Raw genomic sequence first — 5,921 nt, 5'->3', positions numbered from 1 at the left:
TGCCCAAAAAGTGCCAGAATTGCACGATTTTAGTGTAAACAGTGCATCTGAGCACGAAAAAAGGTGTTAAGAAGTGATCCGCGCATGAAAAAACCACAAAATTGTGGAAAAAAAGTTTTGCGTCATCCAGCCCATACTGGGCCAAGTAATCGCCGGATCTGTGTTTTCAGCGATATAATTTGCCCAGATTCTCGCCGGGTGTGGTTTTTAAGGCCATCGGGCGGCCAAAGAACGTTCATCCAGTGAAAACCGATCGAAAATCGGCCGTTTTGTGACCGAAAAAAGTGAAGTAATATTTAATATTATTCGGTGAACAAATTTACGAAAATTCGGTTCCAGGTGAAATTGGGTGAAATTGGGTGGGTTGACTGTACGGCCCCTGACGGCCCCTGAGTTAAGGTGCCGTTACACGAGTAACCATAGTTTAGGTGACCATCGACGTGCGGAAAATTTTTGTGACATCGGCCTATTGCGAATGCTCACCGTGTGTTTGTGTGACGTGGTGCAAAAGAAGAAATTCGAAAAAAGTGCCCAAAATGTGCCTGAGTTGCACTATTTTAGTGTAAACAGTGCATCTGAGCACGAAAAAAGGTGTTAAGAAGTGATCCGCGCATGAAAAAACCACAAAATTGTGAAAATAGTTTTGCGTCATCCAGCCCATACTGGGCCAAGTAATCGCCGGATCTCTGTTTGCAGGGATATAATTTGCCCAGATTCTCGCCGGGTGTGGTTTTAAAGGCCATCGGGTGGCCAAAGAACGTTCATCCAGTGAAAACCGATCGAAAATCGGCCGTTTGTGACCGAAAAAAAGTGAAATAATATTTAATATTATTCGGTGAACAAATTTACGAAAATTCGGTTCCAGGTGAAATTGGGTGGGTTGACTGTACGGCCCCTGACGGCCCCTGAGTTAGGCATCGGTTGTCAAACGGCCTGACAGCTCGGACGGACCGATCGTTAAGGTGCCGTTACACGAGTAACCATAGTTTAGGTGACCATCGACGGGCGGAAAATGTTTGTGACATCGGCCTATTGCGAATGCTCACCGTGTGTTTGTGTGACGTGGTGCTAAAGAAGAAATTCGAAAAGTGCGCAAAATGTGCCTGAGTTGCACTATTTTAGTGTAAACAGTGCATCTGAGCACGAAAAAAGGTGTAAAGAAGTGATCCGCGCATGAAAAAACCACAAAATTGTGAAAAAAGTTTTGCGTCATCCAGCCCATACTAGGCCAAGGTTTCGCCGGATCTCTGTTTTCAGCGATATAATTTGCCCAGATTCTCGCCGGGTGCGGTTTTTAAGGCCAGCGGGTGGCCAAAGAACGTTCATCCAGTGAAAACCGATCGAAAATCGCCCGTTCTGTGACCGAAAAAATGAAATAATATTTAATATTATTCGGGGAACAAATTTATGAAAATTCGGTTCCGGGTGAAATTGGGTGGGTTGACTGTACGGCCCCTGACGGACCGATTGTTAAGGTGCCGTTACACGAGTAACCATAGTTTAGGTGACCATCGACGTGCAGAAAATTTCTGTTTTTTTGTGACATCTGCCAATTGCGAATACTCACCGTGTGCGTGTGCGACGTGGTGCAAAAACAGAAATTCGAAAAAAGTGTCCAAAATGTGCCTGAGTTGCACTATTTTAGTGTAAACAGTGTATCTGAGCACGAAAAAAAGTTGTGACATCAGTTTGACAGCTAAGCAGAGGAATTTCAAAGTGGCATAACTTCGGCACCCGCCAAGCTACCCCGACGGGAAAGTGTTGCCTGTGGAAGCGGTATCGAAATCTTTCAGGGCAGGGTGAAATATTTCACTTTGGAAATATTTCACATTTTGATTTTTTTTTTTTTTTTTTTTTTTTTTTTTTTTTTTTTTTTTTTTTTTTTTTCCAAAAAAAAAAAAAGAAAAAAAAGGGAAAAAGCAAAAAAAAGAAGGAAGGAAGGAAGAGAAGGGGAAAAAAAAGAAGGAGAAAAAGGGAAGAGGGAGGAAGGAAAAAAAAAAGAAAAAAGGAAAAAAGGGGGAAGAAGAAGAGAAAAAGGAAAGGGAAGAAAAAAAAGAAAAAAAAAAAAAAAACCATCTTCCATGTGCGCGGGCGTCAGGCAGAGTGCGTCGGGCTGCCATCAAACCCTCAAGTAGGTGCGCGTTTGTGAAAGCGGCCCTGAAATCTTTCAGGGAGGGTGAAATATTTCACTTTCAAAATTTGAAATTTTTCAACATTTCAAAAATCCGTTCTCCATCGGTTTTCTTGACGAACCTAAAACCGGGGGTCGGTTTCTGACGCCTCGTTGGCGAGAGTGCGGGCGTTAGGCATAGTGCGTCGGGCTGCCAACAAACCCTCAAGTAGGTGCGCGCAACGTTGAAACCAACATGTCGGGGCTGGGCGGTGATGCCCATCCCCAAGGGAGCTCGGGACGAGTACTTCGCCCGAGGGCTCGATCGGTGTCCCTCAACCGGGTCGACGCATTAAAAGTGTCTGACTCAACACCGGTGGAGCCACCACCCACCGCAGGCATCGTCTACTTGAGTGATGATGAAGAAGAAGAATTGAACTGCACGATCCTCGCGGGCCCGTCGGGATTAGCAGTTCCACCAATGGGGAAGGTGCCATTGGTAGTGCTGGACAAGTTGCCCAGCCAGAGTCAACAGCGCGAGGAGATGACGGTACCGGCCACCTCAACACCAAAGGCTGGTAAGTGTTCTTCTGCTGAACCATCTCTCTCAGAGATGAACGAGAGCTTGAAGCTCCTGGCCATGCAGGTTGCTCAGCTCTCAAAGGAGCTTAGCCTCTGCCGTAAGGAGCTCCAGGAAAGTTTGATGAAAAATGCGGCGCTTGAACGGGAGCTCGAAACGTACAGGATGGGCGCCCGTTCGGTCATCGAGCTGCAGCAGCAAGCAGCAGCAGCCCCAATGATGACAGCCCAGGGAGCCCACAGCTCTCGCAACCGTCGCGGTCGCCAAGGACCACAGCAGCAGGAGCAGCGGCAGCAGCAGCAACAGCATCAGCAGCGGGAACAGCAGCAGCAGCAGCAGCAGCAGCAGCAGCAGCAGCAGCAGCAACAACAACAGCAGCAGCGGAACCAGCAGCGTGAATGGCAGCAGCAGCAGCAGCAGCAGCAGCATCAACAGCGAGAACAGCAGCAGCAGCAACGGGTGCAGCAACAGAATCAGCAGCACCAACGTCAGCAGCAGCAGCAGCAGCAGCGGCAACAGCAACAGCAGCAGGAGCAGCAAGAATTATGGACGACGGTAGTGCGCCGCCGTCAAAATACACAGCAGCAGCAGCAGTCTAACCAACCGCAGCAACAACAACAGCAGACTGGGCGGTATCAGCCGCCGCAAATGAGGCAGCAGCTACAGCAGCAACAGCAGCAACGACAGCCACAGCGATATGTGGTCGCAGGCTTGTCGCAACAGCAGCAGCAGCAGCATCAACAGCAGCAGCAGAAGCGTAAGCGTCCTAAGCCCGAACTGATAGAGATCTCTCCTGGTCAGAACGAGACTTTCGAGAGCGTCTCCTTGAAAATCCGTAAAGCCGTTGACGATAATGGCACACATAATGAGTTAAAGGATTTCATCATCATGGGCCGGCGCACAGATAAGGCGTTGCTACGACTGACGCTTGCTAGATCCGCAAACGCGACCTTAATTCTCCAGCAGATCCGAACGATCATCGGCGAGGCTGGAACTTGTCGACACGTGACGGAAATGGCGGCCTTGGTAGTAAACGACATCGACCCCCTAGCCAAGGAGGAAGAGCTTACAGCTCTCCTTGAAAACAAGATCGAGGGTGGGGCAGGCATCGTCTCAACGAGCATTAGGACAATGCCGGATGGCACCCAGCGGGCACGCGTTCGTCTGCCAGCCAAGGCCGCCAAAGCGCTGGATGGTACGAAGCTTCGCTTGGGCTTCTGCATTTCCAGAGTGAAGATGGCTCCTCCAACACCCAAAGAGCATCTTCGCTGCTACCGATGCCTTGAGCACGGCCACAACGCCCGCGATTGTCGGTCACCTGTAGACCGACAAAATGTTTGCATCCGTTGCGGACAGGAAGGTCACAAGGCTGGTACATGCATGGAAGAAATACGCTGCGGCAAATGCGATGGCCCCCATGTTATCGGGGACCGGACATGCGATCGGTCGGCCACCCAATGACGCAGCTAAAAGTCCTCCAAGTGAACCTGGGTGGAGGCAGGATCGCCCAAGATCTGGTCCTGCAAACCGCCCGACAAATGGAAGTGGACGTGCTGGTTCTTTCCCACACGTATCGACCACCCGAGAACAACCCAAGATGGGCAGTTGATGCCTCCAAAAAGGTGTCAGTCGTGGCCACAGGACGATACCCTCTACAAGGACAATGGAGCAGTGATGTCCCAGGCCTTATAGCTGCCAAGGTGGGTGGCATCACCTTCCTAAGCTGCTACGCGCCACCCAGCCTGTCGCGGGAAGGATTTGCGGAATTCGTTGAAGCAATTGAATTGGAAGCCCAATCCCACCCTCAGGTAGTAGTTGCCGGAGACTTTAACGCTTGGCATGAGGAGTGGGGAAGCCGACGCAGCAATGAGCGTGGGGAAGTACTGCTCGAGGCGTCCCAGCAATTGGGCCTGCTGCTGATGAATCGAGGGAATGTGGCAACCTTTGTTGGAAACGGTGTGGCGACTGCCAGCGTTGTCGACGTGACCTTCGCCAGCTCGTCCATAGCTCAGCCGAGCACTTGGTTGGTAAGAAACACGGACACGCGATCTGACCATAGGTATATCACCTATTCGGTAGGCCCAGCGTCAGCAGACCAGCAGCGTAACCAAGGACAGTCACGTCAACGGGGCCAGCGAGAGCGTTTTCAACATGCAGGCACGCGATTTAAGACGAAACAGTTCTCGAAAGAGAATTTCCTGGCCACGCTACATGGCGAGGGATTCCGAGAGAAGGCAGTCAATCACCAGGGAATGATCTCGGCAATGATATCGGCCTGCGAGAAAACCATGCAAAGGATGACGTCGTCTTTCCCCGACCCTCATCGGGACGTTTACTGGTGGACGCCACTGATTGCTCTGCTTAGGCAGAACTGCGAGCAGACGAGAGATCGCATGCAGCAGACAAGTGATCTCCAGAACCGAAGTCTGGCTGCAGCCCAATACAGAACAGCTAAAGCTGAGCTGGATAGAGCTATACGTGCCAGCAAAAAGGCTGCCTTCCAGGAATTGATCGATGCTGCGGAGGAAAACGTTTTCGGAGCCGGGTACTTAGTAGTCCTCTCCCGTCTTCGCGGTGGAAGGGCCCCACCCGAGACGGAGAGAGCGAGGCTTGAAAGCATCGTTACAGAGCTTTTCCCGCAACATCCGCCCTTCAACTGGCCCAGCATCAGTTCCGAGGAAGAACAGGAACAGCCTGCAGACCAGCAGACTCCATGGACCCAAGTCACGATCCCGGAACTCCGTCTGATAGCTAGCACCATGCCGAACAAAAAAGCGCCGGGCCTTGACGGAATTCCGAACGCCGCTGTCAAGGCTGCAATCCTTGCGTACACGGACGTTTTCCAGGCGTTGTACCAAAGCTGTCTGGAAACGGCTACATTTCCAGCACCATGGAAACGACAGCGGTTGGTACTGCTCCCCAAGCCGGGGAAACCACCGGGTAGCAGCGGGTCATACCGACCTTTGTGCATGCTGGATGCCTTAGGGAAAGTGCTGGAGAAGCTCATTCTAAACAGACTTCACAACCACCTGGAAGACCCTGCTGCGGTGAGGCTGTCAGACAGGCAGCATGGCTTCCGGAGGGGGCGATCTACAATTGGTGCCATTCGAACAGTGATCGAGGCTGGTCAGAGCGCGATGAGATTCCGCCGCACGAACGGGCGGGATAACAGGTTCCTGCTGGTCGTGTCAATGGATGTCAAGAATGCCTTCAATACGGCAAGCTGGCAGG

Source organism: Anopheles coluzzii, chromosome X (genome assembly GCF_943734685.1).
Source record: "Anopheles coluzzii chromosome X, AcolN3, whole genome shotgun sequence".
In the NCBI taxonomy this organism is placed as follows: domain Eukaryota; kingdom Metazoa; phylum Arthropoda; class Insecta; order Diptera; family Culicidae; genus Anopheles; species Anopheles coluzzii.
Note: the sequence above shows the minus strand (reverse complement) of the source record.